The 24,499-nt window shown below is 41.9% G+C and overlaps 1 protein-coding gene across 1 annotated transcript in view; it reads left to right on the top strand.

The window, feature by feature from the left end:
* Positions 1-24,499, top strand: part of XRCC4 (X-ray repair cross complementing 4) — a 72,104-nt gene that overhangs the window by 18,986 nt on the left and 28,619 nt on the right. The window lies entirely within an intron of this gene.

The raw sequence follows: 24,499 nt of genomic DNA, 5'->3' as shown, positions 1-24,499 counted from the left end.
CGGGCTCAGGGCGGCTGACACCAACAGAACCACAATAAAACATAAAAACAATTAGTTAAAATACAGATTAAAATACAGTATTAAAATTTAAAGTGCAGCCTCATTTCAAGTAGGCCATAAATCCAAGCCATGAGGGAGAAAAAACACAGGGGTCAGGCTGAGTCTAACCCAGTGTTTCCCAACTGGTGGTCCGCGGACCCCCAGGGGTCCGCGAGCTATGCCAGAGGGGTCCTCAAGATGCCAAGCCTCTGGCCCGCCGGAACCGGCGCAACTGCCGCCACCGGTGCATGGGCGCCAAGCGAGCCCGGTGGATCAACCAGGGAGCCGCTGAAGGCCCCCCGGCGACCCCACCGGACCGAGGCTGAATGTGCCCGGCCGGAGACTCAGCGGAACCCCTGGGCCTAGAGGCCCGAAACCGCCTTCCAGGCTGCGGACCCCACGGCGACCACGTGGGCGTCGGAAACATCCGGCGGAGCAAGCGAGGAGCCGCTGAGGCCCCCCGCAGGCCCGCCGGGCAGAAGCCGAGGGCGCCCAGCCGATGACCAAGCGGAGCTCCGTGGCCTGAGACCTCCCACCGCGCAACGATCCTGGGGGGCCTGCCTTGCGACTGCAGTCGCCATCACCCCTAGCTGCCCAAGAGGGTGAAGGAGCCCCCCCCCAAGTGAAGGGCCCTGATCCCGCAGCTCCTGCGCGCCACACGGGGAGCCTCGTGGGGACCCGAAGAACAAAGGCTGCACCGAACCTGCTGGCGCTGGCGCTGCTACCGCCGCAAATACAGCCACCACCAGAGGGGGAGAAAAGAAGAGGGGACGACAGGGAAGAGAGGGCCCCACCACCACCCTCAACCCAGGTGAAAGGGTAGAAACCTCCCCCCCCCTCCAGAGGGAAACCCCCCGACCCCCGGACGGCCATCATACCACCACCGCCACACCAACGCCCCCCCCCCCCCAGAAGGATAAAGAAGAGAGGAAAACAACTGAAAAATAAATAAAACCACTTTTTAATTTTAGGATTAGGAATTAATGGGGGTCCTTGTCACAATAGTGGCTCGATGAGGGGTCCTCGAGAAAATTTTGTTGGGAACCCCTGGTCTAACCCAAAGGCCAGGCGGAACAGCTCTGTCTTGCAGGCCCTGCGGAAAGATGACAAATCCCGCAGGGCCCTGGTCTCCTGGGAAAGAGCGTTCCACCAGGTTGGGGCCAGTACTGAAAAGGCCCTGGCTCTAGTAGAGGCCAATCTAGTCATATAATAATAGTGATGGGTTGTTAAAAGTTAACTCGCTAAGCATGTGGATAATTTGCATAACTATACTAATCAGGAAGGGGGTCTGGGGAGAAAAACATAGCATGGGCCTCCTTTAGTTGAAAATTTCAAGGTAACCCAGTTAATTTTATCTACTATATTAGATGTAATAAGTTAAAATGAAGGAAAAGAAAATAAGGGCTGTTGACTGGGGAACATGTACAGTTGGCAAAATCTGTATGTCTTTGGAAATACTTGCTGGAGGAAATAGTGGTAGTTTTGTTTGAGTCATTCTGCAATAAACTAGACAAAGCATTGGAAAATCTGTGCCTTGAAGCAGTCTTGCATTGGCATTGAAATGCATTTCATGACCTAATTAGGTGTTTTGCATCCTAGAAATTTATAATTCTGTGACAGCTAGCCCACACATGGGGCAGACATGAAAAGTCTTCCAGGCAACGATGTTGTAGTGAAGTACAATTCATTCAAGTCAATCCACAGTTCAAGCTAGTTCTCCCAAAATTTGATCTTCAATGTTTTGTGAGTGTTGATTTCAACACTGAGATGTAGATTTGAATGTGACTCCAATTGCACATCTTCAACAGCTGCACCAATAGAACTTATTTCTATTTTGGCAGTTTTTTGTATTATGAGACTCAAATAGATTAGGAATCGGGGGTTCCTATTTTGTGGTTTTATATTTTGATTTTGTTCTCTGAACCACCCTGAGACTTCCGGGTATAGGGTGGTATATAAATTCAATAAATAGTTGTTATTATTATTAGACTTTAATACCTCGGGTTACAGACGCTTCAGGTTACAGACGCTTCAGGTTATAGACTCCGCTAACCCAGAAATAGTACTGTAAGGACACCAGAAATGTAATATGGATGATTGGCTTCCCAAATTGACCAGACGAAATCTCAGGCAGTTGTACATATTATAAAACAGATTTATTAAAACATTTATTGCAATAAATGGTGGCAGTGAGAATGAGTTTCTCATTCTGCCCGACCCATGGGCATACACAGAGTGCCTTTATAACAAAACTTACCCCAGCGCCACCCCCATGTAAATTACAAAGCTTATACAGGATGTGCTCTTGTGGTTTATGCTAGACAGGATGGAACAAAGGAACAAAATGTGGTGTAGCTAGAATTTCTTAGAAGTGCTGTGTGTGGTTAGATCTTTGCATTAGATGTGCAAACATGCTGTGCCTGTAAACAGAGAGATTTAGAATTGAATATACAAAATGGAGTTCTTCTTGCTCTCCTGCGTGGCCTGACCAGGATTATTCTGGCCCTGGTCATTGCCACCCTATAGTACCTCACGTTAAGAACTTTGCTTCAGGATGAGAACAGAAATTGTGTGGCAGTTGGTGGCCCCATTAACTAAAGTGGTACCTCGGGTTAAGAACAGTTTCATGCTAAGAACGGACCTCCAGAACAAGTTAAGTTCTTAACCCGAGGTTCCACTGTAGAGCAAAAGAAAACTTCCTTTGCCTTTCTGATTATGATATCCCAGATATATGTGGGATGCTGTGAAATTGTATTTGATGTTTGTCTGAAGATTATATTAATGTGCAATGTAGGGAATTGATAAAGAAAGGTTGCAGTTGCTACCAATAATTATTCTTCCCATGGAAGAAAAGGATTTACTATACTGTAGACAGAATGTTACAACTTCTTAATAGTTTGATAGTTTGATAGCCAAAAGTAATGTTCAAATCAATTGTGTGGTTTAAACTATGTTATGAAGAAATAGAACAAGTATATAACACTGCCTCTGTTTCTGTGAAATGCTTTGTTCTAAGTCCACTGAACTTTCAGTCAAAGGACACGAGGCTTTCGTATACCAGAAAATACTAGAGATCTGTATTAGTTGCATCTGAAGCCACTAAATTATATAATACCAATTATTAATGACTTTGCCTCTTAAGACAGCTGTCTTTTGTTTTAAGAGTTTTTAACATGCTGCTCTTTGGAAACGCTCTTAGACTGGTAAGGGCAAACTAGACTGTTGAGAATTGCATTAAAATAACAATAGGCTTGGTACACAGTAGGGCTTGTGTGTCAAAGCAGCTGCAGAGCAAAATGGGCCACACACACTGAGAACTCAGTTAGGGGCCATTGAGGCTCGGCCAGCTAAACTGCTGCCACCTAAACAAACACCATAACAAGAGTCAGTGATTTACTGTTTGATCTAAGTAGGTGACCACTTGGAAGTAAATCTTTCCAAGTACTTCAGCTAGGAACTCTCTGCATATAACAAATAAATGGGACTCCTGCAAGACTTTCTCATTGGAGGTGGCAATTAAATTGATTAAAGACCTCTTGATAAGCAGCATTTGAGGGCTAGCAAACCTTTCTGTATAATAAGGTGGCAAGTATTGTATTTTCTTTCTGCCTCCTAAGGACATTGCTAAAATTTTAGCCAATGAAGTTCTGTCAGCGCATGCGGAAAACGACATGATTTACTAGGCTGAAGAAAGAAACCCACATAATTTGTTTCAGCTTGACAATCTTTTTCGTAGTGTGTTCTTAAAATACAGGTCACAGGACAGAAGGATAATTTTAATTTTCAAATGGATTAAAGCATCACCATATATGCATGTGTATATTTTCACATATTCCCCTGCACCACCACCAACTAGAATTTGTGTGCATTTCAGAGTTTCCCATATGGTAATGTCAAGGGCCCAAAGGCTCTGAGTTGTGCTTTCCTGTTTTGGGATACATGCTGGGCATTATAGCTCTTGATATTTCAAGTCAGTGTTTACATTTTCTTGTTCAGCTGAGTTAAAATAACTTCTTGTCATGAGGAAAATCTTTAAATCATGGGCTAGTGACAAGACTTGGTTTCCACAGAGGGAGGAAGAGAAGAAAGAGATGATTATGGAACATCAAGTGCATCCTGACTGCTCTGCAACATCATTCATATTGTTAATTTTTTTAAAAAAAATATAAACCTACAGGACGTAAAATGTTTTACTTACAATTTGCCTTTGCCAGTGTTCTGCATCTTCAGAGAAGGAACTCATGCCCTATTAGATACTATGGAAATAGCTTCAGACTCAAACTGTGAATTTTTAGCATTTCACATTCATAAAGGCAAATGTTTAAATTTATTGGTTGCACAAAAAATAATAATCCTCATTGCTTCTATTTCTGATAGTCAGCCTTGAGTGCCAATGCATATGTAACAAAAATGGGACCACCCATGTGCAAGCTCTGGGAACCCAGCATGTTTGGGGGAGCCCAGATGTGCATGTGTATGGGGAAGAGGAAGTGAATCTCTAAAGCGAATTCCCCTAAACAGCCCATTGTGCAATGAGCATGCTCAGTGGCCACCAAATGCTGACTGGGGGGGGGGGTCTAGGGGATCAGAAATCAGGTAGAAAGACGACTGGAATGGAGTACGCTTGGCAAGGGCATGGCTGGGTGACTGGAACAGTTAACAGAAGCAGGGAAACTGGAACAGTTAACAAGACATTTTGTCATATTTATGACATTTATGGCTGGATTCAAAAGAATTTAATTTTTTTGTTTACAAACATGGGAGTCTAGGGAAGAACTGTGAGGACAGAGAATGATAAAAGGGTTGGGGGGGCGGGGCAGTTTTGAATCAGTGCCATGCTTGTTTATTTGCTTGCTTGCTTCTGCTTCTGCTGCTTAAGAAGGCACCTACTAAAGAGAGAATAGTATGCGAGGTCTTTTTGTATCATAAAAGTCATTCCAAGACTGTTTGGATTCTAGCCACACTATAGACCAGGCATCCCCAAACTGTGGCCCTCCAGATGTTTTGGCCTACAACTCCCATGATCCTTAGTTAACAGGACCAGTGGTCAGGGATGATGGGAATTGTAGCCCAAAACATCTGGAGGGCCGAAGTTTGGGGATGCCTGCTATAGACGGTTTTGCTCTTTGCCCCTCTGCCAAATCTCTGATTTAAATTCACCACAGTTCTGGTTAGCAATGTCAGTTCCTGAACCTTAGCATTTTTATCTCTGCAGCTAACAGCTGCTTCTAAGGTGGAGGTGCAGGGTAAAATTCTCCTCACCATGTTGTAGCCAAACCCCTTCTCCAGTGGCTGCTTCTTGAAATATACTGCTTCAAGTCCAAAAATCAAGCCTTATCTTTACACCCATCTTTACCAAGAGTATTTTTTCAATCCAGCTTCCCCAGTCTGCTAGCTCTAATCTCTTAGCTATAGGTCCACTTGTTGCAGGTTTTGTCAAAGAGGTTGAAGTTCATTCTTTTTCAACAAAAGCTTTTATGTTAAGTTTGCAACTCTTCTTTGCATCTGGCCTTCCGACTTATCTGACAGATGGGGAAAAGCACTCCTAGCCAGATAATTTCCTAAAGATTTAACAGCTGTTGATATGAAACTTAAACTAGCAAACATTATTCATACTCCTCATAAAAAAATTTTTTTGTATGATGATACAAAAATAATAAATATTTTGAACTCGGAGCATAAAATTTATATGGAGAGAGAGAAATACAGTTCTGAGGAGTATGTAAGCAATTAGCTAAGTTCTTGAGAAAGCGCTTGCTGGGAGCCCTCCAATATGGAGGGGAAGGCAAACTTCATGCTATTCCGTTGGTGCTTGCTGAGTGCTGTTGCTACACCACCACATGGCAGCAGAGAATGTTCATTGGCTCTTTATGTGAAGCAGATGGTGCCAGAGAATTATGTGGTGTTCATGTAAATGTGGGTATCAGAACTGTCAGCTTTTATGCATGGTTGGCAGATAGCGCGACATTGCCATTTGTGTGTGTCTGCCTGCTCTATGTGGCATCTCTTTGGGCTATGGACCTTTCTTGGCATCTAATGATAATATGTTTTCTCTTAGTATTATGCTTTGGGATTTTATTTTTGCACTGCTACAACATGGCTTCTCTCTGTGTCTGCTCCCACTTTACCCATATCTGGCACAGTTGCAATGTCCCGCGTTGCTTTGCTGGTGCAACTTAAAGGTGTGCTTGCGGTCACAATCCCAGTTACCTTACATGGTTGTGGTGTTCACTTTCTGTGCTTAAGAACCAAAAACTAAACCAAAGTAAAACATCCAAGGTGGAGATCTTTCTATTTGTTAAGTAATCTTTTTTTAAATGCTTGATCATAACCAGGCAAGGAAATTCATAGTCATCTGTGACCAGAAGAAGACCTTTAGGGCTAATGCTGCCTTTAGAGTAGTGATGATAGCCATGACGGGTTAAACCCAGGGATATTGAAAGCTTGTGGATTTTAATTGCCATGTAATTTAAATCAGACGTGCCAGACAGTATTTGTATAACATTTTAAGCACAAAGGTTTGTGCCTGGCATGCTTCCAATGCTGCATGTGTTCCTCAAATGTTGTTTAGTCATTGCAGTATATTTATGCTATCTAGAAACACATGTATTTAGTTTCCTGAACAATGAGCTTTAATCAAGGCCACCTCCTAGAGATAGACAACAAGGACAACAAGTATGTAGCCAGGATAGAAATTAAGTGTACATTTGCTTGAATCTCCTCAAATTCTCCCCACCCACCGCACAATAGTTTTCTAAGTTGGTGAGGGGTGGGGGTGAGGTGGGGGGTGGGTGGGCTGCTAAAGATGTTTTGGGCAGAGGACTTACTCATATTGGATTTTATAGTTTGGACTGTGGCCAAAACATTAAAGCACTTAAGGAAAAATAAAACGGAAGTAATTGTCATCCATGAATGCTTGTATCGGCTTAATGCTGGTCCTTGTTGTTCAGCTCTGCATTTCTCACAACCTGCTGGTATAAAATTTCATTGTAGTTTTCCAGTGGTAATGGCTGTGATCCAGAAAAATGCCTGGCTAGAGTCTCCTCCACCCTGCAAAGGGAACCTCCCACGTGGAAAACTACTTTAAAATAAAGAGGAGTTTTGAAACCAATCCATAATAGTGGGGGTGAGGAAAGTCTGGTCATGCATGATGTCCGCAAGCCCTTGATTGCCAAAGGTCCTTTCTGCATGATATTCACTTTTTACAAAATAGGTTGATAGTTGTATTATTATTCTGGTATTACTTAGAAGCATACACTTAAGGGATAGTGCAAATAATGTCATATGGACCCCACCTTTTTGGAACAGTAGCTTGGTTTGTAATTGATGGAGTTTGACCAGAAATTGTGGGTTGGGTTTTTTTGGTTTTTTTTTTTAATATGACCCTCCCAACCCTTACGCAAGAATACTTTGACCCAAAATTTGTTCACAGGTCTAAAGTGTTGGGCCCAGCCATGCGGATAATTTTTTTCTGACATTTTTAAGGGTCCCAGCCATTAGTAGTGTAAGAAACAGGGGAGTTCTGTCCTTTGATTCAGTCCTAACCTTTCTGTGCATAGGAAAGTTCCTAATGTACAAAATAACACTCTCTCCTCCAAGGTGAAACAAACTGTCATTCAACTGGTTGTGTGCCAAAAGCAGAGAGTGAGGGCAAACTGGATGACTCACATAATTATTGCCTGTGTGAGATTGGAGCCAGCGGCCACACCTCAGGAGCTGCTTTGACTGGCCTCCTAAACCAGGGGTACCTGATAGATCTCAAACATTCAGTGAGTTAGGGACTTCCTAACTCTGAAGACAGGCTCAAGTGGATTGAGTGGACAAGACCAAATAGTGGGTCCAACAGTCAAGAAGGCAGTTTCTGCATGAGCTGTAGAAGGAAGTGAGGGGCAACCTGGGATGGTAGCCCATCTAGGAAAAGGAAAACTCTGCTCCGAAACCTCCACTGCCTTGCAATATATCTTTGTGAGGGGGGGAAAGGCAAAGGTGTAAATCCTAAACAAACCAGGATCACAGCCCCTAAAGTGGTTGGATGGTGCATTATATGCTTCCTTCTGGCAACTCCTGCAGTCAAGCTGGTGCCAAATGTATTGCTTTCCTTTCCTTTGAACCACACCAGCAAGGCTGAGAGGGGGTTCTTGTTGCCTGGGCAGTCTAAGGACTTCCATATACACTGCTGAGGCTTGAACCCTGGAGAGGTCACTTCGGTTCTGCTACTGCAGCAGAAACAACATGAGAGGCAGCAGTTACGAATTGCTGGTCTCTGCAGCCACAGCAGGCCCTGTGATTCTGCAGTGGTTTGACTTCACCTTCAGAGGTGCACTCCATTGTCTCTTGAGACAGACAAATGCCAGCAGTGTTTCAAGGTTTGAAGCACCAATAAGGGGGTGCAAAAGGAAACTCAATACTGTTCATTCCCCATGTGGTAAAACATGTTTCGGTAAAAGTATTACTTTTAGTGGAAAGGAGGGATGGAAATGATCTTAATAAATAATGAAGATCACTTACAGTAGCCTTTGTCAACCTCACACTTTCCAGCTGCTTTGGACTAGATCTCTCATCAGCTCCAGCTTGCATCCTTCTGACCGTGCATCATTGTCCCACCACCGGTTTCCTGGCTCTGAGCCTTCTTCCCCTGAGCATTCCCTTGGGGGGGTTCCCCAGCTGCTGCTTCCTGCCACTCCTCTGCAGCCGGCCAGTCCATGGCAGCATGCAAATTCATAATTCAGGAGTTCCATGTCTCTCAAGGAGCAGGGAACGAAAGCATATTTTAAGTTCATTATTGAATGTTGCCTCTCTCCCTATCTGGGGGGGGGGGCTGGAAATAGGCATCCTTGAGAAGATAGAACTGAAACCTGCCTAAAGGCAATAGTTCTATGTGTAATTGGCCCAGTTTGCTCATCACTTCAAACCATTGTTTAAACTATGGCTTCTTGTGACATGTGAACCAGGACATTATCAGGAATGAACTAGCCATTTACATGTTAGATGAAGAAATGTGATTGGATTAAAGGTTATTGTGGATGTGATACTGAATATGCTACTTGGAAGTACAGAGAGCAGAAATCTGCTCATGTTATAACAGCGTCTTGTAAAGCAATATATTGGGTGCCAAATAATTTATATACCAAACAGTAATGTTTTCTAGCGGTTCTTACTGCGTTGTGAACTCAGTGACTTTTTCATTTCTGGAAACTTGTTTTAGGCACCTACGACCAGAGAGCAAGATCATGCTTTCATGAGCCCAGTGGAAGTGCTTGGCACAGTAAAAACTCCATGCTCAAGTATCATGAGAGCAGTCATAGTTTCACAGAACTTCTTGCAGTTTATCAGAACTTTTATTACTTTCTCTGCTTGAGAAAATATTACAGACCATGGATCAAAGTCTAGGGATAGCAGCGGGGATCTTTCCAAAGGTTTCTAATCTCTCATTATGCCTTCTTACGAACCTTGGCACTTTCGAAGAGGAACTTGAGTCTGATAATAATAATAAAAACAAAAAAGTTTATTCATATATGTTGACTTTAGGATTTCACAATGTTATGGCCTCGATAGCAAGATGTCCTGTCCTTGAATGTCCTATGAGGGCAAGCTGATAAAGCATGACTAATTCATTGAAATGTAAGTGAAGGGTAAGAAACAGAGCCCCAGACTTGTGCTTGAAAAATAGCAATTTGTTCTTATTTGAAGATTTCTGTCGAAACATTTGTAAATTACATTCAGGATACAATCGTGGTATATATACATATTGTAAATAAAGAGATAAATAAGAGTGCTGAGACTGTGAACAAGGTTAAATATACTAAAACAAGTTTTTTATTCAATTCAGGAGTAGGAAACCTGTGGCTCTTCTAATGTCAGTCCAGCAACATCTAGAGGGAAACAGGTTATTCACCTCTGCTTTGGTTAAGATATGCATGCATTGATAGGCAAAACTGAAATTGGCATATTTTCATTTTTCTGAGGGTTACACATGAATAAATACATAGGCAACTTGCATTGCACACATTTAACTTGCATGATTTCAGCTTTATGTGCTTGGCTGCCAACCAGCTGAAATTGCACAAATTAAATGCACACAAGGCGGAGAGCTTAAAACCTCTTCCCACCCTGGGTTTTCCTAGTGCACCAGCTTCAGAAAATAGGGGTATTCATGCGGAAGCAGTTCCAGGTTGTTTTGATTGCAGGGATTGCGCATAAATCCAAAATCACGTACAGTGTAACCTCATGTATGTTGCAAGGTGACGGGGGCGGGACACAAATTCAAATGCATGTTGATGCATGTTGTGTTCTAATACCTTGGAATGCTTTTTACCATGGAAAGTTATCTTGTGCCGCAGCTGACCAAGGCAGCTAGTGTTTGTGATATTCCTGAGTGAAAACAGGAGGATAGCTTAAAACCTCTTCCCACCCTGGGTTTTCCTAGTGCACCAGCTTCAGAAAATAGGGGTATTCATGCGGAAGCAGTTCCAGGTTGTTTTGATTGCAGGGATTGCGCATAAATCCAAAATCACGTACAGTGTAACCTCATGTATGTTGCAAGGTGACGGGGGCGGGACACAAATTCAAATGCATGTTGATGCATGTTGTGTTCTAATACCTTGGAATGCTTTTTACCATGGAAAGTTATCTTGTGCCGCAGCTGACCAAGGCAGCTAGTGTTTGTGATATTCCTGAGTGAAAACAGGAGGATGTGTGGGTCTGGCCATAGGAAGGAGCCAGGACTATAGTCTTGTCTCCTGCTCCAGGGCTAACTCGACTGCTGTCTGAGAAGGGTAGAGGCAAGGAAGTGAGCAATAAATAAAAGCCTGCCAAAGCAGTGTAATGTACACTACATGTAATGTAGTGCGCCTTAACTTTGCATTGTCCAAAAGTTTGAAATTGATTTGTGGCCTGACTGCCCCAGTTTTTTTTTCCAAAGTCCTTGCTTCCATTTCCAGCTCCTTGAACCAGATTTCCTCTTTTCTCCCCCCTACTCCCGCACTTTGCCAACAACCCTTTACAAATTAACTGAAAGAAATAGCTGTTGATTCTACCTTGGGTATACATTTTTTAAAATGTTTCTGACGTTCCCCACCATTTACTGTTTTACAGCCTGCATCCTGCATATTGCTACTCTTTTTAAGTTGGGAAAATGATAGCGGAAACATGTTGGTCAATATATCCCTGCATTAAGCTAGAACAGCTGCAGTTCAGCTTTTTCGTCCTGAAAGCTTTGTGGGATTGGCTGAAGTTCATTTTGGATCTCACTAATTCTTCACGCATTTCGCCTTTTGTGTTCCCTTTGGCTCGATTGTGCAGGGGGGGGAAACTTTCTAAAAATGTTCTTAAACTGTAATATTTAAAGTAAACAGACTGTGCATTGCTGTGGTAACGAGACAGCACCCACGAATTGTATCAGCTTCGTAAACTGGGGGGAAAAATCTCCACCCAGGTTTGTATTTGTCCAAAATACAGTTTCCCCCTTCATTACTTACTTGTTGACTCACTGTGTGATCTTGTGATGTCACCTGCTACTTCCTTGTTGCGGAAACCTTGGAGGGGGTGGGCAATGGTGCAAATACCCTAATGGATAAATATTTGTATGGGAGTCGAGTCAAAAGTTTCTGTAGCCAGTCACCATTGTCATGACATTGTCAGAGAGAGTGCTTGATTGAAAGGGCAAGAGAAGAGTGGAGAATGGGCTATCCAATTAAAAGTTGAACGCTGCATTTCTGTTGTGATCAAGCTGTGAATCAAGCCTTCCTATCTCACAGAGCTGGTGGTTGCACACGGAGGCATTCCTTTATGGATATCTTCTGTCACTTGACATGGTGAAGCATTGCATTAGACCAGGGGTTGTCAACCTGGTCCCTACCGCCCACTAGTGGGTGTTTCAGGATTCTAAGTGGGCGGTAGGGGGTTCTACGGCACAAGCTGAATCCTCCTTCCATCGAGCACTGGTGGGCGGTAAGGAATTTTTTTCATCAAGAAAGATGCCTTAGTGGGCAGTAGGTATAAAAAGGTTGACTACCCCGGCATTGGTGATGCAGGTGGCGCTGTGGGTTAAACCACAGAGCCTAGGGCTTGCCGATCAGAAGGTCGGCGGTTTGAATCCCTGTGACGGGGTGAGCTCCCGTTGCTCGGTCGCAGCTCCTGCCAACCTAGCAGTTCGAAAGCACCTCAAAGTGCAAGTAGATAAATAGGTGCTGCTACAGCGGGAAGGTAAACGGCATTTCCGTGTGCTGCTCTGGTTCACCAGAAGCGGCTTTGTCATGCTGGCCACATGACCTGGAAGCTGTACGCCGGCTCCCTCGGCCAATAACGTGAGATGAGCGCTGCAACCCCAGAGTCGGCCATGACTGGACCTAATGGTCAGGGGTCCCTTTACCTTTACCTTTACCTACCCCTGCATTAGACGGAACATTATTTTAATTTCTTGCCCAGTGCTGCTGCAGAAGGGACAAAAAGAATGAAAACAATAAATAATTACCAATAAATAACCACCACCCAATACAATAATCAAGCATTAAAAGAATTAAAGAAATTAAAACAGGCAATCATTTAAGAACGTAAATTACCTAATTACTATGTTTCTGTCCATTGTATGGGGTCAGGTTTAGAAAAAGCAAGGTATGGATATCGCCTTACCTTTGAAAGAGAGTTGAATATTGCTACTGAAGAGATGCCAGTAGCAGTGCTGGAGTATGGATTGTTTTATTCTATCATAGTGTGACCTATCCAGGTTAGTCACAGACTGGAGAGGAGCAGTGGAAAAGCTTGCATCATTGACCTACTCATTTCACATCACTTTTTACTTTTTCACTAGTGCTGATTAGACTTTGGCTTTTATAAAGCAAGAAAACAATCTTGCAAAGCTCTTTCAAACTTAAATTGGCCCAATAAAATTCACTTTAATGACGTGCATTCTAGTGCTTGTTGAAGCTCATATACCTGAATGAATATTCCCCAAGGAATTCTACCATTTTCAATTTAAATGCCTATTGTTATAATTAGGTAAGTTAAAATATTGACTGACCTAGGTCACAAAATTATACCCACTTACCTGGAAGTAAGCCCCATTGAAATCAAAGGGGCTTACTTCTGAATAAGATTGTGCTTCAAATGCTCCCCCCCCCCGACATGAGGGAAAGCAGTGGAAAATCATGTTGTAACGGTGCAAGGCACAGATGTACTGCCAATGCTGTGATTGTGGATGTGTTTGTGAATGCATGTCTTCCAGACACTGCAGTAATCACAGTTGCTGCCACTTGGATTTAGGATGATCGGGTTTCCTCACGTTCCATTTGTTTAAAGGAATACCCAGGAATAGTTTGGGACTGTTTGCATGTGAAAAAAATGCTTTGCTCTTCCCTAATATCATACATACCATTATCAACTTTCTGGGATGGAAGCAATTTAAGTTTCCTTCATTCATTTGTCCTGTTGGGAAGACCATGTTTCACGTGTGTCTTAAAACGCATTTCAGTATGCCAGATGTTACGTTCTCTGCGAGTAGCTGCTGAAAACATGATGCAAGATGTGGAAGAATTGAATTGTATTAAGACAGCAGGCTCCTTGATACCAAGGACCTTGGTATGTAGGGCAGCTGCATAGCTTTCAATTTGCTTAAGCCTTAATGAAACTTGGTTCTACTGTTTTTGTGCCTTGCAAGCAGCCAGGTCCAAGTTAAATTATCTAATTTAACAGTACAAATATTTTAGGAGTTTAAATTTATTTTAATGGCTGTCATTGTAGTACATCTAAGACAGGCGCAGGGAAGCCAAGGCCCAAATGTGGCCCTCCAGTCCTTTCTGTTTGGCCCTTGGGATTATCTCCAGGCTATACCATCTCTCAGAGGCCACCCTCTTGAATGCTTTTGATCGGTTGGAATGTGTTCTGTAACTGTGATAATGCCTTTTGCCTTCGTGAAAGGAGGATGGAGAGAGGTGTATGTATTTGGGCATGTGGAAATCTCTGCTTTTTGCATGGCTGGAGTGTAAAATGTCACACAAAGGTAGGAGTCACAACCTTTGCTCTGCCCACTTTTGTGATTGGCTCCACCCGCACTGGCTCCCAGAAGGTCGCTCACAATTTAAGATTTCTTTCCCCATGTATGGATTGTAAAATCAGGAGCTGCTTGTTGCTTCCTAGGCTATATATAAATAATACAAATCTGCCTGACATTTTAAATTCATTATTAAATATCAACCATTTAAACACATCTAAATCAATGTTATTTATCAGTTTTTAAAATATATACATAATAAATCAGAGTCCGGTATGATAAAACTTTCCAGTGCAGTCAGGTACAGTATTAATAAATAATATTAACTAGCAGCTAGTTCCTAAAAAGAGCCCAAGCAGGAAATAGCAAACAGATTTCAACTGATGCTCTCTCCTGCTCCTCCACTCTCTCATATTCTGGTGCAGTTCTTAAAGGCTCCAACAGCAACAGAGACAAGGGGAAGGGGAAATTGGTGTTCAGTCTTCAACTTTGTGCTTTGGATGTTCCTGATTTTTCATGACCATTGTTTGCACTAAAAGCATTTTTTAGGAAGGGAGCATTTACATGAGGTGTTCGCTCAAACACATGGGTGTTTGTTCAGAAGTAAATGCTTCTGAGTTCAGTGGAGCTTCCTTGCAAATAACCGTGCAACAGGATTTTCTGCGGCCTCATTTCAGAAAAGGCATATTTCCCAAACTGATACTCCATTTGCTAAAGAAGTATAGAAAACTTTGCCACCTTGGAGGAAATGTGTACAGAAGATGCGTTCTTGATTCTATCAAGCTGTTTGTAACTCAGAGTGCAGCTGCAGAAATGATCATTCTGTCTTCTTGTGCTCTGTATATAGTAACCAGGGTACGCCAATCCAAAATACGGCTTGAGTTAAGTAACTTAAAATGATTATTTTCTAACTTTTGCTGTATGTAGCTGAAAGAAAAAGTAATGTTTCCTGTAAAAAATGATCTGAGTAAAACACTAAAAGTTTGGACACGGTTTTTCTCAAATGTGTACTTTGTATACAACATACATTTCAGGTTAAGCCCCTAATAAATAAATCAATGAAATGACTCTCCCTTGGGTACCACCTTTGTTAACCTTGGCACAGCTGTTGTAATTCAACTTGCACACACAAATATAATTGAAGTCCTTCACATGGCAGATTTTCTGTAACTGCTGCTTAATGGCCAGGCATTGTAAACATATATACCCCCTCTGAAATCGTACTGATTCAAAATGCTTTCAAACTTTTTTCAGCTGAAATTCATACTTCTTGTCTGTGTGGTGGCCGATATTGTACTAAGGTTGAATTAGATCTTTGTTTTTAATGACCATTAATGGCTAGGTACTGGGCAGCAGGGTCATTATTTGCATAGTTACCACAAAATACCACCGTGTACTTCACTGAAATTGAACAGCAACGTCTCTGGAAACAGTGATAACGCTGGCTTACTAGCACATTATATCCTGCCAGACTGTGACTGCATATTCTGATCTTGAAAGCTAAATGGGATCAGAGTCTTGGAGGCGAGACATCCAGCGAAACTCCTTTTTTACTGCATGAACTGCTGTTGATCATTCTGCATGACACTCTTTGTTCAAACCCTGTGTTTCAGGAAAGGGAAGCATGTGATGCCATTCATGGACTTGTCACTGAAAACAGCATTGTGTGCTGTAATCTCCCCTGTTGTCTCCCTGTAACTTTTAGTGAGAGAAACATGACATGGCATTATGTATTTCCCCACTCCTGCTCTACAGTGCAGTGATGGCACATCAGTCAGGTAGAAGGAACCTGCGACCATCCAGAAGGGATGTTTATATGTGATGTTAGCATAGCCTTCCTCAACCTGATGTTTTGGACTTTAGCTTCCTTCATTCCTGACCATTGGCCATGCTGGCTGGGACTGATTAGACAATGTCTAGAGCGCCAAAAGTTCTCTGAACCAAGAGAGCCAGCAGAGCAGGTTGTCCTGCTGCAGGTTGCCTGGGCCACTCATTCACTTCCTCTTATTCCACTGTAGTTTGCAGCGCCACCCATCTGCGGCCAAGCAAACTGTTGCATGATGACACTTGTACATTTTCATTACATAGTAAGAAATGCTTACATGTTAATTTGGTAATTTATCACCCTTCCAATTTTTATTTAAGTAAATAAATTTGGTTTTTTTCCAGTCAAGTTAGAGTGCAGCCCTCTTATACTGGACATGCTACTCTTATTTAGCATAAGACAGTCTTCTCCAAGCTGGCATCCTTCAGATCTTTTGGACTAAAATTCCTATTAGCACTGGTAGCTAGCACACGTGCTGTATAGAGGCTGATGAGCAAATAGAGAGAGGTTGAGAGAAGTAATGAATGGAAGACACAACTGGTGCATTAAGAAAACCTAAGAATTGGCTATTATATTAAGCATGTATGTTACATGTGGGTTCAGGGACTGTTTCTCCCCTTCAAAACAAAGAATCTGAAAACTTGTGTTTTACAGTGGCAAAGTGGTCTTGTAATCGACTATAGAGAAGGGTACACAATCTTATTGCATTCAAGTTTATCTTTAGTCGAGGATATTTGTTTCAGTAAGGAAAACTGTTGCTGACCTCTTGCACAGCTAGCACTATCCAATTGGTTTTGATAGAAATGTTGTTTTCATAGTTGCCAGAATTTCCTCTTGTTTCACTGTGAAGTATCTCCCAGTTTTACTCAAGAGAATTTTATGACACAATCCTAATATTGCCTGTTGAATTAGTTTTGCTTTGTAGGCTAGAAGAAAATATTGCATGTTAACCAATCTACGGCAATGTTTTCCTTATGTATTCCAAAAACTGCCTTCCAGTTTCCTATGTTCTTTCATTTTCCTCCTTCTCGTCTGAAATAGCCTTCTCCCACAAAACTGACCAGTAGAAAATATTTGCCTTTAGATTTGTTGAAAGGCGATAGAAACTGTAAAACTTCCTCTTACTGTCCACTCACCATGATATTTCCTACCAGTATGAGGGCAATGTCCATCTGCAATCCTTAGTGCCAGCTAGCCTTTGGGGTTGCAGAAATATTTTTTCTGCAAGGATAAGGAGTCTCTATCAATAACGTACAATCTCTCCTAATCTTCCCACCATATTATTGAAATGTTTACACGTGAACTTCCCAATATATTAATATAGAAAGTGATGATTCAAAAGCCTTAAAATAATACTGAATGTGCCATTAAGGTAAGATGGGGAATATGCAGGATAAATGATTCTGAGGAGATATGGAGGGCATTTGTAGAATTTGTACTATTAAAATGGACAGGGGTCAAACAATCACAAGAGGTGTTGAAATTTTGGGAGGTTGGATAGTTACAATGGAATGGTCTCAGTGGTGGGGTGCACATTTTTATTCTTATTTATTACTTTGTCAATATATTTTTTAAAAAAATGTATAAAAATAAGATAAAAATTTAATAATAATAAGTTATTAATAATACTAATAATCCTGAAGGCTAAGACTCTAAGGCTAAAGTCTTTGGAGAAGTTAGTACTTACTAATACATAATTTACTAGACAATTCTAGCTGGATGCAGTTTGGAACTTCAGTAGGATTTTGTAAAATATTATTAGTATTATTACCATTAACAATTCAATTTATATCCTGCCTTTCTTCCTGGAGGAGCCCAGTAAAAAGCACCAAGAAAACAGGCTATAGTTATTTGAAATGAACATAATGTTATTACTCATACTGGAAAATTGTTTGTAGTACTCAATTTAGAAACATGTATATTTTGCCTCAGTCTAGGCATTATCTCATGCTTATTCATATTCACGGGGGTATACATTGACTTTCCACGCTAGGAACCAAAACACAAAAATGTAAAAGCCTCCACAATGGTTGAGATTTTCACTTTCTGATTACTGTATATTCAAAAGGAGTTGGGTTTAAATTACTGCACACCACTGCCGTATTAATTTCAGTGGTATGTTTAAGAGGTACTTTATATAGTTTCCATTACTTCTCAAATGAAAAGGTCAACACCTGAAAGGGAAGTAGTTCCCAAGACATGTTCTCTGCATACCTGACATTTATTATGCTAGACGTTTCAGTTGTGTTTTATTAAGGCTTTTAAAAAAATCAGTCTGGCTTTGCCTTTTTATAAATATGGCCAATTGAGATGTAGTTTTAACATGCTCCTATTTATGTAGCTGCTACTACATCATATGTTGGTGTGCTGTTGCTTTTCTTAAAAGTGCTAGAAGTCTTAATTATTACTTTTGCCAACTTTGTGTGCTTCGACAGCATATTGCAAGCACAAATCTATATTTATATAGCTCACATACTGGTTGCGACCGTTGATGGTCTGATGCTGTTAATTGACTGCTTATTATTTGGCAACCTTGAGAGGCCAGTGTGAAAACTGGTTTGTTACACCTGTTATAAGGCTAGGGTTGACTGCCTGAGGCTGCCTTAGGCAAAAGGTAAAATGGTTTGTTTCCATTCTGATATATGGAAGCTAGCTGGCCTTGCAGTCTGTTCTTTCTTCAACACAAGAGTCTTCCACTTCACCTAAGGGGCTAATTTAGGGGTGTGAGAGAGGCTTGCACACACTCCCATGCGAGTATAATAAACATTAACAGCTTGCCTCTTGCTGTAGCAATTTGCAGCAAACCAGAGTCGTCATTTCTGGGCATGTGGTGAGGTGTGTTGCAGAGGGTTTCCCTTGCCCTCCCAGGGCTGGTAACTCACCAGCTTGCCTTGCTTTTGTCTGTCTTCCTGCTTACTTCCTACTTAAATCTGGACCCATCTTTGTGTCTGCTCATACAAGCCGGATGCTTCTTCTGAAATTCTACTTGGGTATTCTTCAATTCAGGGGCGTAGCTAGCTGCTCTGGCACCCGGAGCAGTGGGGGTGGAGCGATCCACACACAGGGGATCACCCAGGGTGGCACCATGGCGATCTGCCCAGGGGGGCACCGCCGCAAGCTGCCCACGGAGTCTTCCTGGTGGACGCAAGCCATTGCCATTTTGGGCAGCACAGGGCCCTGAGCCACCCCACGATATGCCATTTTGTCACCCCCACAGGGATGACACCTGGGGTGGCCCGCACCTCCCCTTCTTACGCCCCTGCTTCAATTCTGTCCATGGGTTGTGCATGCCAGCCAGCCCTGTTCCCTCCATCGCTGACCTTCCTGGGCATTTGGCTGAATACAGTTAGAGTGCACCTTGCAAACAGGAACCCAGATAACACAGGGCGCTCTCTCTCTCTCTCTCTCTCTCTCTCTCTCTCTCTCTCTCTCTCTCTCTCTCCCCTCTCTCTCTCTCTCACACACACAAACACCACTACAGATCTTCCAGTGGAGGAGGAGATATCACATACAGATGCCCCTATATGCTCAAACAGTACACATGCTTGGGGCCCCTGAATCCTTTGCTAAATATCACCCAGCTATTAACCTTCTAAACAACTTATGTAGCTTGAGCCTCTTTTTTGCTATAACAACAACAACAACAACAACAACAACAACAACAACAACAACAACAACAACATCAGCAGCAATATTTATACCCTGCCCATCTGGCTGGGTTTCCCCAGTGGTGGCTCCCAACAGAATATTAAAAACACGATAAAACATCAAACATTAAAAACTTTCCTAAACACAGCTGCCTTCAGATGTCTTCTAAAAGTCAAATAGTTGTTTATTTCCTTGACATCTGAAGGGAGGGCGTTCCACAGGGCAGGAGCCACTACCAAGAAGGCCCTCTGGTAATATTGGGAATGTTGTGTGTACTGTTTTTGTTGTACCTCTTTGGTTTTGATTTTATGCTTTATTACATATTTACACTGCTTTCATTGTAAGCAGCCTAGAGAACTTTGTGTGAGGGGGATGATGAACAAATGCTGGGGTTGTGTGGGGAGAGATATATGGCCCATCCTTTCCATGCGCATTCATTGTAATTTCTGAACAATTGCTCTAGGAAGCCAACATGAATACATTCTGTGCATATGCAGCCTCTGTTCAGATGGCCATTCATAGAGTAGGCATGTCCAGCTGCTGATAGACTTACTTCCACCACAACCCGCTCCATGTTCAGAACACAGATCCCCTCCTTAAATGCAAACCAACTAGCTTTCCTATGAAAGAGAAAATGAGGAAACCACACAAACATCAATGCTCTGTCTTAAAACAAACCCCTTATAACCCAGCTCAGCTTTTGCTGATGCGACTCCTAGAATACTGTGACTGAAGTTTTTAGACTTTTTTACTTTCTTTCCAGAATTTTCAGACTAAAGGCTAGTTTAGCTTTTATATTTTTTGTGAGTGTGTTGCGTAATAACACGGGTTCTTTGCCGCACCCAGCAATGACATGGTTGCTGTTGAACATTATCCCTGGAGATGGTGATGGCACAGCTTAAAAAAACACGTATCAGGACCACTGACTGATTAACTTAGGAAATCAAATGGCATAATGTTTTCCAGATGGATGTTTTGTGAAAACAAGTTTTTCATTGTGTAAATTTCAAACAGGAACACTTGGAAAGTGATTTTAAAAACACGATATAATGCTTTTATTGTTTAAGTTTCTTGCCTCGTAACTTGTTGCATTGATGTGGCATTTTGTTATTTGAAATGTATCAGTTGCATTCAATGTTTTACATAGAAAAGTGGGGTATAAATATATTGTGATTTTTAAGAAAGAGTGCTCGTTGAGGCAGGATTATGTACGCAAACATTTCTGATATATTTTCCTATTTTTTTAAATAAAGAATGTTATGAAATGGTTTTCTCCGCATGATACAGTAGCAGCAGCAGCTCACGTGGGGGGGGGGGAGATAGAGCATGAATCCCCCTTTCTTCTTCCAGTGGTGTAGGATGGGAGGAGCAAGACAGTGGCGAGATCAGGTAAGCTCCGGGGCGGCAATGGTCATGTCCTGGAAGTGTGAATCTACCTGTGGGACACTACTGCTGCTTCTAACCCAATTGGCCCCCAGACTTGCCCTGTCCTGGCACATGCAGCCCTGCCACTGGCAGTACGCTCTTGCTGGTCTACAACCCCCCCCCCCCAATAAGAGAACTTTAACAAATTCTGCTCCCATTCCCGTTTTTCCTTCGAATTCTCTGACATCCCCAGTGAAGAGTAGTTGAGCTTTTCCCCGTAAATAAAAGCAACAGTTGGCTCATTATGAAGAAAACTATATTTAATAAGCTGCTGAATATGAAATATTTGGGGTGGTTGGAGCTGGTTTATTGTCTCTGTGTAATTTATGTAGAATGCAGAATATTGCAGGTGAGGTCTTCCTCTTCCTGGCATCTTAATTATGGCAGAAACTGAACTCCATGGAATTTTATGCTCTCTGTGAAGCTATTAAAGGTACAGAAGACTTCTTGGGGACTGGTGGGAAGGTTGTCTTATTGGGAAAGGGGACTTTCTTAGATGAGGGTTTGATAATGGGATGGATCAAAACAATGTGCCCAAAATCAAGGCCTTTTTATATCAACCACTCAGTATTCTCAGTGGAGAGGTTACATTAAGTGATATGTTTGAATGTTGAATGTGTAAGTGTATGTCTAGAGGGAATGGATAAAACAGGCACCATTAGATGTACTGCTGGATAAGTGCTTAATGATTATTTTATTTGTATTTGTTTAAAAACCAATAAAAATGTTGTTTTTATATTTTTTTAAAAACCCCAATATACCCTCCACCCTCTTTTTCCTGTTTTGCTCCATTCTTTTCCTTCCTATGTCATGCAGCGGATAGAGCCTGGAAACAATTTGGTATAGAGATCTAGTATTTTATATTGTATGATACAATTGCTCACTCTGAATAAACCAACATCAAAGCAAAAGAAAGAAAAGCCTACAAAACCCAACACCCTGTGGTGTAGGACTGATTTGTAATTTGCTGAATTTTCTCAACCAAATATCTTTGCAATTGTAGCAATTGGAAAAGTTAGTATTTGGAAAAGGTAAATGTTATCAGGAGAAGCTTCATATCAGTTTCGCCCAAAGAGCATCAGTGCTCAATGAAGTCGTTGATTGGCTAGGCAAAAGATACAGGGTTTTAAAAATCCAGGCAGAGAGGCAATTCCAAACAAGCTATATAGGTGCATGCCCAATTAACTATAATCCTATAGCTGCTTACATATGAGTAAGCCTAATTGAATTCTATAGCGTTTTCTTCTGATTAGACAAGAGTACTATATAGGATTCTGCTCTTACTTGCTTTGCTCTGTCTCTGTTATGTAATGGGTATTTTTTTTAAAATATTTTTATTAAAGAGATTTCTTGAATTACAAAGGTGTGTGCAGTGTTTCTCATATTTTAACATGTATCATTATTATTTTTTTAAAAAGGTGGGGAACTTCAGATTGAGACATCATTTCCCCAGTGGGTCCACTTAGAAATGTCAGTGGAATATATATACTGGACCGGCAAAATCCTGGTGTTGGGTTCTTGTTAAATGTTTTGTTAGTACACTAAAAAGAGAAGTGGGAAACAAAGCAATTACATTTGCACATGGTACAAAATCAGATAGCTGCAAACAGCTAGAGGCAGTAGGAAGATATGAATTGATCTGTAGAGATTTCAGCAATGTGCAGAAATTAGTGAAATTTGTCTTGGGGGAAAATATGAAATAGGGAAGGAAAGGGAGGAGTTGGGACATCAGAAAAAAATAAATTCATGAACCACCTACATGTTGTAGGTAGGTGGTTCACCAGTAGGTGGTTCACAATTTTTTTTTTTCTGATGTCCCAACTCCTTCCTTTCCTTCCCCAGTTAATATTAGCAGGATGCGGCTGGCGCTGTGGGTTAAACCACTGAGCCTAGGGCTTGCCGATCAGAAGGTCGGCGGTTTGAATCCCCACAATGGGGTGAGCTCCCATTGCTCGGTCCCTGCTCCTGCCAACCTAGCAGTTCGAAAGCATGTCAAAGTGCAAGTAGATAAATAGGTACTGCTCCAGTGGGAAGGTAAACAGTGTTTCCGTGCACTGCTCTGGTTCGCCAGAAGCGGCTTGTCATGCTGGCCACATGACCTGGAAGCTGTACACCAGCTCCCTTGGCCAATAACACGAGATGAGCGCTGCAACCCCAGAGTCGGTCATGACTGGACCTAATGGTCAGGGGTTCCTTTACCTTTAACATGTTGTATAGATTTTTTTTCTCTGTTAAACCTGGCCTTTCAGTAATTCTGAAGCTAGAAAGTCAAAGCATAGTCTCCACCTGTTCAGGGATTCCCAAACTAAGGCCCGGGGGCCGGATGCGGTCCAATCGCCTTCTAAATCCAGCCCGTGGACGGTCCGGGAATCAGCATGTTTTTACATGAGTAGAATGTGTCCTTTTATTGAAAATGCATTTCTGGGTTATTTGTGGGGCATAGGAATTTCTTCATATTTCCCCCCAAAATATAGTCCGGCCCCCCACAAGGTCTGAGGGACAGTGGGCCGGCCCCCTGCTGAAAAAGTTTGCTCACCCCTGTGTTATGTATTACTTAGACATATTTGCAATAGCTTCACCTTATAATTAGGTTTGTTGATCTTCTGAAAGCTATTTACAGCTATTCGAAACCTTGGATGCAACAGTGTGGTCTTCTATACTAGCATGGGGCCTGCCTTTGTTTGTTATGGGTGGTATTTAACCACACCTTACATGAGTAGAATGACTTCTGCTTGCATTATGGGACTTCCCTGCCTCTCCTCTCCCTGTGTGTGCCCTGTGCCATCCCCAAATCTGCTGCAGATGATTAGGGAAACCCACCAAACAAATTTAGGGGCATGTGCAGGGCTGCTTGCTGGTCAGTAATTAAAAATGAGAATTTTTGACAATGATCATTGTTGGTACAGTTATCTGCGGCAAATACCCATGACAGAAAAAGTGATGTAGGAACTTAAATTAGCTAAAGGCAGTGCTTTTTTCTGGGGGTACGCAGGGGTATGCATGCTCCTAAAATTTTTGTGAATCTAAGTTTGGCCTCATTGTCATCTTCGCTAGTGGATTACCTTAACTCTTGATAAAATGTAAAAAAAACTCAATGCCTATTTTCCCAAGCTCTTTGGATTGATAAATTGATTTATTAATAATTTCTGAGTTTCCCAATGACTTTATCAGTTAGCAAGATCTGAATGCACGTGCAATTTCTTGTGGCTTGTATTAGACCACTATGTTGGCAAAGACAGATTTGAGAGGTATAGCTTTATCCTATACAGATGCAATAAAGCCCTATCTTTAATATTTTATGGCACTTTGCTTATATTTCAGAAGGCAGCACACAATCTGTGTTTTATTGGAGTTCCATTTACAGTTGAAATGAAACTAATCCCTGCTCTAATGTCCATTTTCAAATATCAGTAGAGACCTTTCAGAGCAAGTCCTAGGAAGGAAAAGCTTTCACCAGTATACAAGCTCTATCTTCTTGCTGTTGTCATTTGTAACAGGAAAGTGTTTGTAGAGTGACCATTGAAGATGCCTGATTGAAAATGAGTATCCTGACCTTATCTAGCTAAGTAACTCAT

This window comes from Zootoca vivipara, chromosome 11, assembly GCF_963506605.1.
Source record: "Zootoca vivipara chromosome 11, rZooViv1.1, whole genome shotgun sequence".
Classification (NCBI taxonomy): domain Eukaryota; kingdom Metazoa; phylum Chordata; class Lepidosauria; order Squamata; family Lacertidae; genus Zootoca; species Zootoca vivipara.
Note: the sequence above shows the minus strand (reverse complement) of the source record. Positions and strands in the feature narration are given on the sequence as shown.